Raw genomic sequence first — 12,768 nt, forward strand, 5'->3', positions numbered from 1 at the left:
CCTCCCAGACTTTTTGGCTATAGTGTTACCCCAGTTATGGTCTTGTGAGGGGGAGCACAGCCATTATTTTTCCCAAGGAGAGATCTAAGATTTTCTCATTCCACAGTGGTTTTCCTTTTCATCGCCATGTTGACCTTTCACCTTTAACTTACTCATGTCAAAAAGGGGGATATTTGCATGTGTCATTACACCCCATGGATCGTGTGCCCCTCTGGATATAAGCTGGTAATGACCTTTCACCTTTAACTTATTTATGTCAAAGAAGGGGGATGTTTGCATGTGTCATTATACCCTATGTATCGTGTGCCCATCTGGGCACAGACTGATAATGCAAACCTACCTCTGGAGAAGGGAATCCTCTCCTCACTGCCAGGGAGCCTGTGTGCTGTGGCCATGTCCCCCTCAGCATCTGTGAGCACCAGATGATGCACACAGTCTGAGAGTGAAGGGACCAATTTCACTGGGCAGGGGAGTGTCCATATAAGCCCAAGAAAGGAGCACTTTCACAAAAAGAACTTATTTGCCCCTTGTGATCTCCGTTATTCTTATCCACAACACAAACTGTGGCACAAACAGAGAGGCCATTACTAAATACTATTTGGTGGCAACATCTCTAAAAAGCTTTAATTTCTGAGGGATCAAAGGAAGACAAAGGATTGAAAAGCAGTATTTTCTCCTTTTCACAGTCTGAGGACCTCTGGTGTTCTTGCTGAAGGGATCTTGGTATTCCCTCCTAGTTTTCCTGTGTACTCCACTCATATATATTTTCCCCATATGTACACCATCCTGAGTTTGTGCTGGGAGTTGATTGACTTCCTGTTTTCTAATTATGGGATAGCACTTTTCCTAGTTTCCCATGGCTTGCCATATGCTTGTGTCTTTTATCTCCACAGCTGGAGAAATGAGGGAGGTAATAGAATATACATGTGACCCACCACATTGTGTCTTAGGTCTAAAATCAGGTGGTGAGGGTCATTGTTTAAAGAATAAATTACAAACTCATCTTCTTAACTTCCTACTACTACTGTCCTTATCCCCATAAGCATGCAAACATATGCATCCAATTCCCTATTGTTGCTACCAGAAATCCTCCTACTATTTTGGAGTCGGGACATTCATGGGGACAGCCTTACTGGAAGCTTCCTGTGGTCCACATACATGTTGCCAAATATACACTTAATAGTCCCTGTAATTGAGAGGGAGAGGGGCCTCCGCAGAGCTGAAGGATTAATGAGGACTAACGGCGAAATTGCAGTGCTTTGGGGGACTTAATTCCAAGAGTGGAATCATCGTGCCTCGTTCTATGTGTTTGATTATCGGTAGGAACCTTCGCTTGGAATCCATCAGTGCTTATTTAGCCAACATATTGGGTAATCTGCAGATAATACTTATTTTTCTTTTGCACTTTTTTTTTTTTAAAGAGCTGTAGGGAAAAAAGAAGAAAACAGAGGACTAGGAGGATAATGTAACTAAGACAGATGGTTATCTTTTTTCAATTACTTGTGCTAAAACCTTTTGCACTTTGTTTATCCCATCTGAATACTGTTGAAAATATTTTCCCCTAAAACGTTGTTCACGTTAGAAAGCTCTTCCTACCTGACTCTGTCTCAACTTTCTTGGAGACACCCAGACAGAGCTCAAGTATTCATCCTGTGTGTGACTGTGAGTGTTGAAGGATTAGGGCCTAGTTCTGTGGAGGGGCAACCTCCTCCCCCATCTTCTTACTCTTCAGCACCTGCTCCAGAGAGGACACAGAAACAGAGAGAGGAACGGAAATTAAAATGAGTCACTTACACTACTTGTGAGTAGCTTTGATGTAAAACCATTTAGAAAAGAAGGTTGAAGCACAGCCAAAATACATTGTAAGGATAGGTAGGTGCTCTGTGTCTCCAAGAACCATGGGGTAAAATTAAGAGCCCAGAGGGATCATTTTCTACCATCAGATGGTCCCACCCTCAGGCCACGGACTTCCACAGGCATGGACTAGAAACGGCCCTATCCAAGGGAAAGCCTCATTTATCATTGGCTATAAGGGCTTTGATTTTTGGCAAAAGTATGTAAAGATTCCTTGGGGAGTTAAATGAACCTTATACTTTAGCTTTCCTCTGCTTGTCATTCTATCTTTCCATTTATTTTCTGTGGTCTTTTTTTTTCCCCCACTTATTCATCATTCATACAACAAATATTTATTGAGCTCCTATTGTTTTCCAACCCTCGCTTTGGGCAGTAGGGGTGCAAAGATGAACAAAGACAGTGCCCTCTGCTGCATGAAACCTACATTCTCTTCCCATCCCATCTCTTGGTACCCATTTCTCACTCTAGTACAGTGCTGGCCTCTAATCTCTCTTGTTACAGGATGCTCTGTTCTCTGCGCCATGCTTACCAGCACTTCTTGGCCTGCTAGAAACATCAACCAATGGGAGAGAAGTAGTGAAGGCTTCTGGACAGAGATACATGACCCTTGTGACAGGATTCAGTAATATTTAGCGTCACCTAAGAGAAGCGTTCTAAACTTGTCTGCATATCCAAAAGCCCTTTTCCCATCTGTTAGTGGAAACTTCTTAAAAGTTTGGTAAAACGCTCAGTAATTGACAGAACCCTTTGCTTGCCTCTCCCTCTCATTGGGCCTTAGGGGACACTCTCTGTCCTTCTCCCCTTCTTTGTGCATAAAGCAGTGGTCAACCCATCACTTGACAGAGATGGACGTTGCTTTTTGGTCCTTTTTTATGTCACCAGGAATTCTATTGAATTTTTCAGGAATTTTGTTTCAAACCTACGCGTACACACCCACCACCCCCAGCGTTCAGGTTCATGGAAAGATACAGAAAAGCCTATTAATCACAACCGATGGGGTGGACAGGGCTTAGATTTATTAAATGGCAAAGGATAATGATGTTAAATAGCTTTAAGGTTAGATCAGATACTATAATTGACCCTATTCCTTTTTTTCCCTTTTTTTAATGTGAGACAAGAAAAGTATATTCTGGACATTAGATGAAAAATAGGCTAATTTTTTTTAAATGAGATCATTTGGAATGTTACCAAATGGCAGACATACAGTTTAAATGCACCTCTTTAGCTAATTTCTAGTGAAATCATCAAATGAAAAGAAAACAAGATGATTGGGAGAGGTTTTACATGAAGACCGGGACACTCAGAGTTCCCCGAGTAATGCCTGATCCACTCCACATCATCGCTGCTTGGAGACACTCATCTCTCAGAGCCCCCCCATAATTTTGATTGTCGTTTGGACAAAAGTGAGGTGGGGGAAAAAAAAGTGAAATGGACAGAAGTGACATATGATGGACGTATTCTGACTTGCGATCATCTTCCCCGTGACCACCCTGAGAGACCTTCCTTCCTGTCCTGTGAGCCGCCCGGGTAGTTTCATGCCAGGAGCATCTTACCCAGAATTAAGTCCAAAGCTTGTGCCACTGCCGAAGACCCAGCTCTGTGGCCAGTCTGCGAACATTAGCTAATGCCCAGTTGTCACAGGCAACGACCTGTGGCATTGTTTGCCGGTATAGGGGTGGCAAAGACAGATTTTAAAAATCGACTGAAGAGTAAAGCATTAAGTACTTTGCTCCGATGGAAAATATGTTTCTTGGACCCCTGAAAGAGAGCTCCCAGGTCCCACAAACTCTTTATTGCCTTTAAAGTTCAAATGCCTTTTTGAGGGCATATCTATTCCTTGCAGATTCGGAACAATTAGTGAAATCGAACACCTGGGACTGCTCATTGTGTGTTTTTAAAAACTTGATTCTAACTTGACCCCCTGCTTACTTCTGATTGTGAATTGTAGTGTGCATAGCTAACTCTTCAGACGTTTGCTAATTCTTTCCTAAGTCTTGAGGTCCTATACAGATACACAGGGAAAATGCTAATTTACCGTTTTTGGTGATTTGATTCAAAAGGTTATTCTGATCATATCTTTGAAGTTACTTTAGGAATTGAAACTGTGAGGTGGGGTGTATGTGTGTATATATACTGGAGGTCATTATAGGGCTCTTAAGTTGGAAAATACTATTCTTTTTTTTTAATTTGGGGGGCAGGGGAGTTCGGTTTCCTGCCTTACACCAGTTAGCACCCCTGCCCTTAACTGTGCCTGTTATCCTGTAGTGCAGAGACCATGTGTTTTATCCATTCCAGAGGATAAGCCTCCTGTTCCACTGTTCCAACAAGAAGGGGCTAGAAAATGCTATTCTTGAAGGTTCTTGTATATTATGGTAACTAGAAAAAAACCTGCTGCACCACTGTTTTCTTCCAAGGAGAGAGTTTCCTCCTTGTTTCGCCAGGAACAGATGCCAATACGTTCTGTCAGGTAACTGACCAGAAACTGTGTTGGGTGTGTTTCTCTGGGGTGTATGGCAGCACGCGTAGGGAAGCCTCCGCCTCGGATTTCATTCCTCCGAGCAGGACTGGGGAGTTTTTCCCCACTGAGGACAGATTCGGAGCGTTGTGCAGATGAACCAAGGTCCACACCCTAGAGAAAAATGAAATTTCATGTGTAACTTCCCATGGAGAAGCCTATAACAATCCAGTCTCTTAAAGCGCATGAAACTTGTCTCAGTTTGCATGTGCTTGTGTCCTGTGTGATAGCTCCTGGAGAGAGAGAGAGAGAGGGAGGGAGGGACAGGGAGAAAATGGAAAGGAAGGGTACCATTCAGCATCTAAGCATCTGGTTCTTAATTCTCATAACAAGAATGGAGCTACATCATCTCCGTTTTCTGGGGACCTAGCCCCCTAACACAGGGCGAGGGAATGCTTTGCTCCCACACTGCTTCTCTCTGAGAAGACAGAGCCTGATGTACAATGTCAGACTTCCGTGGAAAAACATTTCCATTCCTTGCCTCTGGGGCTTGCTCTCCTGGTGCCACCAAGGAAACACAGCCCAAGTCTTCATTCCATTTTGATTTTGGCAAGGGCAAAATCAAGTTAGAGCAAGCAAAGGGAGACGGCAGCTCACCTTTATCAGATGCCAGCGAGTGCCAGGCCCTGCGATAGGATGTTACCATGTAATCTCCTTTCTTGTTCCTGGTCGTTTGTTTTACTTCCCTTCCCTTCGGTCTGCACTGTTGTTTGCAAAGTGTTAAGGAATAAACCCAACACCGACAGGAATCAAGCTTTACGCCTGGATGGTGTTTTGATGCCCAACCAAGAACTTTGCATCTTTGAAGATGGAAAGTTGGAAATGAAAGATTTCTAATTTACCCGATTGACAGGAATATCCCTCTAGAAAGTGAATTGTTTCCGTATGGCACAGTTGGCATTGCTTCTAGAGGCTCTTCGTAGCTTCTCATTATTCTAAAATATGACTAGTTCTGGATCGTGACAGTGAGCAGTGCAGAGAGAGAGCCGCCCCTTATTGGTTTATTTCAGTGCCATTGCCAGTGTTTTATGCTTTCATATTTTGTCTTTTAAGTTTATAGCATGTAAGAGCGTCTGCGGCAAACTGAGGGATCAGGAAAGGCAGCACAGCATTACACGCCTACTGTGTGCAGTGCTCCCGGCGACTTACATACACTAAGCATATCAAATGTGCCAGACCCTGTGCACAATCTTGGGGATGAAAGACGCATAAGAATCTAGTGCTCCCCTGAGAGTTCAGTCCAGAGGGAACACGAGTCTGTAAATGGTAATTGCAGCCACCAGAGTATTTGCAAGGTCTGTACAACCTAGATGTATGATGGAGCAGAGAGAGTGCCACTCGGGGGAGGGAAAGGAATGCTGCTCACAGAGGAGACATCTAAGTAGGTTTGAAACCTGAATAGGGTGTTGTTGGGGTATTTAAGAAGGAAACAGGGCGAGAAACCCCATGGCATGTCCAGGCGCTTGGATTATTTCAGTGTTGCAGGAGCGTGAAGGCACTTGGAGGAATGTGGAGAGATGATGCTGGGGGAGTGGGGCTGGGACTTCACGCAGAGGAGTCATTGTAAGCGGACAGGAGCCCAAGGGTAGAATGCAGGGGCGGGAAGGAGGAGGCTCTCACGGTGGTGCCTGCGATGCTTCTCCCCCTTTCGCTGGGTTCCCATGCACACACCAAGCTGGACCACCCCGCCCTCTCCACCTCTTCTCACTTTCCTTCCTCCTCTCTAATAGTAGATGGTAACAGTTCCACCCCATCCATTAGGCTCTACCGCCTTCCCTTGCTGATGTCACCCAGTCCCCTGATTCAGATGACTTCTGATCAGTGTGTCACTGGCAATTCTCCTCTTACTGCTCCGAAGCCATCATGACCTCTGCTTCCTGTAGGAATCACAAATACTTAGCCAAAACAGAACTGAAAATTTTCCTTCGTATTTCTCCCCACCCAACTATTTCCCTACTCCTATTCGTAGCAGCTTCCACATCTCAAGGCTTAAAAGTCATAGAATTATTTTTTATTTTTAAAGATTTTATTGGGGAATTGGGGGAAGGGAACAGTGTTGGGGAATTCAGGAAGGAGAATAGACAAGTTGATGTCGTTTTGTTCTTCAGTCTAGTTGTGGAGGATGTTACTTCACTGGTCCATGTTGATATTATCATTGTGCTCTTCCTGGGTGAGGCAGTTGCTAGCCAGCCTTTGGATGGCAGCTCATGAAAGCTCACACCAGCTGCCTGCCAGCCCCACTGCAGCCTGTGCCGTCGCCGGCAACTCACAGCAGCCCAGCTCCAGGTCAAGCTGTTGTTCACCATCTTAGCTGTAGAGGGTGCAGCATCACTGGCCCTCATGTGGGATCCAAACCGGGGCCCTGCTGCTCAGAGCTGGCATCCCAAGCCAACTCCTAACCAACGCACCACTCAGCTGGCCGAATTATTAATTTTTTTTTAATCACACTACTCTTTACCCAGGCCATGTACAAAGTTTCTTCATAATTTCTCTCACATTGGTCTCTTTCTTCTTAATTCAGACTCCTAGTAGGTCCGCCACCAATTTCTCCCCATTCAACCTCTGGAATTTCTTGTGAATCTTGTCTGTTCTCATGATCATGGATTCAGGCCCTCACCATCTCCTTGCTTCGATTGCTACAATAAGCTCCTAATGACTCCCCACATTCCCATTTCCTCCCATTCCTTCAAAGTGGCCCTGCCAGTTGGTCTTTGGAAACGCAACCGGACCACATGACTGCCCTGCACACACCTCCTGGTGCCTGGCTCCCCGGCTCCCCGGTCAGTACAGGCTTCTGGGCCCAGCGCCTGAGATCCCGTAGTCTGCCCCTTCCTACCTCTCCAGTTTTGTTTGTCTGGAACATAACCTGACACTCTTTGCTAAACAGTGTGTCAAGTTGAAGGCTTGGCGTTGGCACCAAAGTTACAGCAGGAAGAATTTAAAAAAAAATAATAAAAAACACTTGGCATAGAGTCAGAAAGTAGAATGATGGTTGCCAGAGGTTGGTGGAAAGGGCAGATGGGGGAGTTCGTGTTTAATGGGTAGAATTTCAATTGGGGAAGATGGAACATTCCGGAGATGGGCGATGGATGGTGGCGATGGCTGCACAACAATGTGATCTTCTTACTGCCATTGAACTGCACACTTAAAAATGGTTAGACGGGCAAATTTCATGTTATGTATCTTTTAACACACACACATATTCATATTCTCCCTCTCCCTCCCTCCCTCCCTCTCTCTCTCTCTCTCTCTCTCTCTCTCTCTCTCTCTCTCTCCCAAATTGAGAGACTATAAAAGTGAGAGGTTATTGAAGCTATGATACTCCCACTGCAGGGGGAGGGGATGGGGGAAGGAATACCAGCCTCTCACCCCAAATCTCCAGAGCATGGCTTAAGGGACACCACCTGGGGAGTTTGTCATGTGTTTTCCTCAGTTGGGGAGGCTGGTGGACTGGGGCCTGACGTCTGCCTGGGAAATCTAGAGGGTGAGAGGTGGTCTGGCAAGTGACTTTGGTGGCTGAGGGAAAGGGAGTTACTGCTGTGCTGCATGGGGCCTGACCTTGCCCCTTTTGTCTGATCAGATAAGAGGCAATTGTTTCCTGCGGCCCCGGCATGGACCAGAATTCCCACGAAAGGGCTGGCACTGGTGTTGATTTAAGTGCTGTGCAGTGGCGCTGCCTAGAGAATTGATGGTACCTCAACACAAAGGGAAATGGAAGTGGACAGGTGGGCTCCTAGGTGCGGTGGAGGAAGTAAGGGACCCCAGGCAAGAGGGAGTTCAGCCAGGTAAGCGAGGCTCAGGGGAGAGATCGATGTTAAAGGCCCCTGAAGACCCCACGCGCAAATCCCATAAAGGCCTGCTGGCCTCAGGAAGGTAAAACCGTTCCAGAACCCGGAAGTGAAGCAAGACCTTTCTCACCCCCTCAGCTCTCCTCCCTGCCCCCCTCCTTCTCTAGCCCTGCTCTGGGGTCCGAAAGGGCAGCTAGGGTGTTGAGGAGAAGCCACAAGAAAGAGAGAAGGGGTTCCCCCTCCCCCCGGTAATAGGCAACCAGCAGACTCTTCCAGAAAGCAGGAAGGACTTCTCTTCTAAGGAAGGTTGAACTGTGAATGAACACATGGGACTAGGCCCTCTGTGAATCAAGTCTGTTTTGCTGTTTAAGGGGCTGTAAGGCTTTGTATCATCTAAAAAACGATCAGGTATAGGCCTGCCTGAGTTTTCACCTAGGGAGAGGGGAGGAACTCTTCCTACCAGTTAGGCTTAAAGAGACAATGGAAGGCAAAAATCGAGTTCCTTCTCTGCCTACACCCTATGGGTCCCACTTATTCAAGCTACCAGTTTCACCTCTCAGTATTGGCCCTCCAGCCAGGCCGGACCGCGTGATATTCCCTGAACATGCCAGGTGGACTACAATTCTGCCTCTGTTCAAGGCCTTCCTCGACTCCTCTTCCCACGCTGTATTTTAATTTCACTTCTTGCATTAGAGGGATGTTTATACTTGTCTGATCATTTATCTAGATTTAAAGTACTTCAGGGCAAGAACCATGTCTTATTCACCTCTGTGTCCCACACATCATCTGTCATAGTTCTTAGCTCATAGTAGACACTTAAACAAGACGATAGCGTGACTGAATAACGGATGAATGAAATAATACAGTTTGATAGCTAGTATGCGTTATGCTTACGAAGGTAGAAAAAACAGCATTATTGCGCTCTCATTGCTTTTCCCTTTCTATTGCTAAGCAGAGTTTGAATTGGGCTTCTTGGATTCACAGACCAACTCTTTGATGCTATCAGCATACATAGTGTTCTACACACTTCAGAAGAGGAAATACCATCTTTTTATGGGTGTATATAATTGTTTTTCATCTTTTAAAAAATTAGGTAAATAACAAAGTCACCATATTTCTCATAGAACAATTACCAAATACAAACGAGCATTGCAATGAACAGTCACCTGCAACCCGCCTCCCGGGCATAACCTTTACTGTTCACATGGTCTCTCATCTGTTTCCATGTGCCAGTTTCTTTCTTGGAATAGCAGTATACGCCGCTTGGGGTACAATTAATATTTATCCTGTTACTTTAAGAAGAGGTTCTTAAAGGATTTACAATGTGTGTGGGACTGGGAAGACAATGGGAAAGAATCCTGAGTGTGTAGACATGTCCCTGGGCGTGGGAATCAAAGTTAAGTCTGTGAAATGATTTCATTCAGCCATTGTTATGTTAGGACACCCCAGGCTAAAGGGAGAGAGCTGACCTGAGGACCAGGTAGGGTCTGGAGGAGTCATCCCGCCTCCTGTATCCTAGGCCAGTCTGTCCAGGCACCTGGCCCGGGTGGTGATGAATATGCAGGGGAGCCTCAGCCAGAATTTTAGAAGAGCTTATTTTTTTTTCTTTCTTCTCAAAAGCTGTGGGTGCTGTTGAAATTTGGGGGGATGAGGATTGAAAACTAGAGTGTGGCAAAAACCTTATAGCAGTGGTTTTCAAATTGGGCTGATTTTGACCCCCAGAGGACAGTGGCAATGTCTGGAGTTATTCGTGGTTGTCACAACCATGGGGATGGTGCTACTTGGCACCTCCTGGGTAGAGAACAAGGATGCTGTTACACACGTGACAATGCACAGCAGTCTCCCACCACAAAGAACTACCTAGCCGCAGATGTCCACAGCTTAAAATAGAAGGGAGAAAAATGCTTGGCAATAATGCCAAGAGCAAGGACTATCAAAATATTTATTGTATTATGCCTCACTTGCCCACTGAGATGTCATTTTGAAAACTCTTCTCCACGAGACTGGAATCTCTTAGGTAGATGAAGAATGCTAAAGGATTTTTATCAGTGGTCAGCGTTTTGTGCGTTTGCGAAAGGTTAAGAGTTGTCACAAGAAAGGGCAGCGAGCACTTCATGAAAATCATACTTGAAATTATCCTAAGTAGCTTTTCAAATTGGATTTCATTACATTCAGTGGTGCAAATAGCCCGGTGTGTTTCAATCCAGGGGCAAAGCTGGGGAAAGGGGTGGGGTGGGGTTGGGGGACGGTACATAATGGAGCTTCTTCCTAGCTCTGCTCTGTAGGTGGTTGAGATTTTTTGTTTGTTTGTTTTAACTAAATGGCTCTCTTTCTAGTATTCCTCTGTGTTTGTCTTCAGGCTTGGGAATGATTTGCAGGGTTCAGAGACATCATTGTGTACCTGTGACACTGGCCCCACTGTTTACTTCCCACATAAACATACTTGGAGGGAACACAAAGAGGGAAACGTGTGTTGTGAGTGCACCTATGGGTGAGCCAGCTGGAAGTGAGGAAGGCTGTCACGTCAGCAGATCTCTAAGGGAGCAAGGGGTGCGGCGGTCAGTACTCAAGGAAGAATCAGGTGGACTGGAAGTGGAGGCACAGAAGCTAGGCATGTAGCTCACAAAGCTTTTTTCTTTTTTTTTTTTAGCATGATTGAATCAATGAACTTGGATTTTATGAGCTTCACGGACATTCAGAGAAAAAACAGCTTGGCAGAGATGGGGGTGGGGGAAGGGATCTAAATTAAATATAACAGTTGCCTGCAGTTTAGTTGCTGACAAAAACAAGTCATTTTCCCTGAGAAGCATGTGTAATATGTCACGAAGAAAAAAAGAACAATTAGCACACTTTACATGAAAGCTTATTGATAGCACCACATTAATTTTAATCATTTAATTAAAAAATGCTCCTCTGTCTTCTTTATTGCAAATCAATAAACTATACTTGTACATGACTTTCACCCATCTCATACTTAGCAAGGAAAGCATAATTGTCTCTGACCACCCAGCTTACAGCAATGAGATTTCCCCTTTCACTTCTCTTGACTGTCCCACAGATCAGCACCTGCCTTATATTTTTTCTTACTGGTCTATATCTATCTATCATCTATCTATCTATCTATCTATCTATCTATCTATCTATCTATCTATCTGTCTTCTGTCATTCATCCATCCATCCATCACAAATTCACAGACTTCAAGCTTAAAACAAGAGAAATGTATTTCCTCATGGCTCAGGGGCCAGAAGTCTGAAATGTGCAGGCTTTAGGGGAGAACCTTTCCTTACCCCTTCCGGTTTCTGGTAGCTCCAGGCAACCCTTGGCTTGTGGCTGCATAACCTTAGCCTCTGTCTAGTCTGTTTGGGCGGCTATAACAGACCATCATAGACTGGGTGGCTTATAAACAACAGAAATTTAGTCCTCACACTTCTGGAAGCTGGGAAATCCAAGATCAAGGAGTCCTAATATTTGGTGTCTGGTAAGAACCCTCTTCCTGGTTCGTAGACAGGCGTCTTTTCACTGTGTCCTCTCACGGTGGGAGTGGCAAGGGAGCTCTCTGAGGGCTTCTGTGTTAAGGCAATAATCCCATTCATGAGAGCTTCACCCTCATGACCTAATAATCACCTCCCAAAGGCCTCACCTCCAAATACTATCACATTGGGGGTTCAGATCCGGCATATCAATCTTGTGGGTGGACAAACATTCAGGCTATATCACCGTGTCTGTCTTCACATGGCCCTTTCCACTGTGTCTGTGTCTTGTCCTCTTCTATCTCTTATGAGGACACTTGTCATTGGATTTAGTACCCATTGGATAATCCAGGATGATCTCATCTTGAGATTCTTAACTTAATCACACCTGCAAATACCATTTTTCCAAATACAGTTACATTCACAGGTTCCTATGTTCCTACTAGGACATAGATATATCATTTTGGGGGCCACTATTTAACCCACTACTCTATCATCTTTCTGTCTACCTATCTATTTCTCTGTCCATCCATTATCAATATCTATCTATCTATCTATCTATCTATCTATCTATCTATCTATCTATCTGAGCCCTTTTTGTTTTCTGGAATGCTGAGCACACAGTAGTTATTAATAAATGCTTATTGATTTGAAAGTGTGGCCTTATTTTAAAGTGACTCAAATTAATGTCTGGGCTAATTGTCCCACCTTGTTTCAAAGATGTTTTGTCATTAGCTCTAAGGAATACATGGACATAAAGACACTCAAACCTTCTAAAGTACAAGTATGTTTCAGACTAAAGACCAAACATCTAGTAGTCACACTTAAAGCAGGACCCGTCTGCAAATGGAACTGTTATTATAACCTGTAAGATTGCTGTTTTTCTAAGTGTTAATCCTTGGGCTACAATTAACATCCTAGGTGGTCTTGAGGATGACTAGCTCCCAGCAAGATGTAAATGTTTCAGTGGAATCAACCCTATTTATTCTTTATTACTTTAGGTGTCTTAGAAAAAGAAAAAATGATCAGAGCTTTAAAAACAGAGGGAGAAAATCATTATATTAATATGCTTGCTCTAATTTGATTCACTGTAATTGAGTAAATTATAAAACAAAGACCAATATTTACCATCTTCTCGGT

General features: G+C 44.5%; 1 protein-coding gene across 1 annotated transcript in view; it reads left to right on the forward strand.

Moving 5' to 3' along the window:
- ZNF827 (zinc finger protein 827) overlaps window positions 1-12,768 on the forward strand; it is a 122,248-nt gene that overhangs the window by 39,448 nt on the left and 70,032 nt on the right. The window lies entirely within an intron of this gene.

This window comes from Hipposideros armiger, unplaced genomic scaffold (assembly GCF_001890085.2).
Source record: "Hipposideros armiger isolate ML-2016 unplaced genomic scaffold, ASM189008v1 scaffold_364, whole genome shotgun sequence".
NCBI classification, from domain to species: domain Eukaryota; kingdom Metazoa; phylum Chordata; class Mammalia; order Chiroptera; family Hipposideridae; genus Hipposideros; species Hipposideros armiger.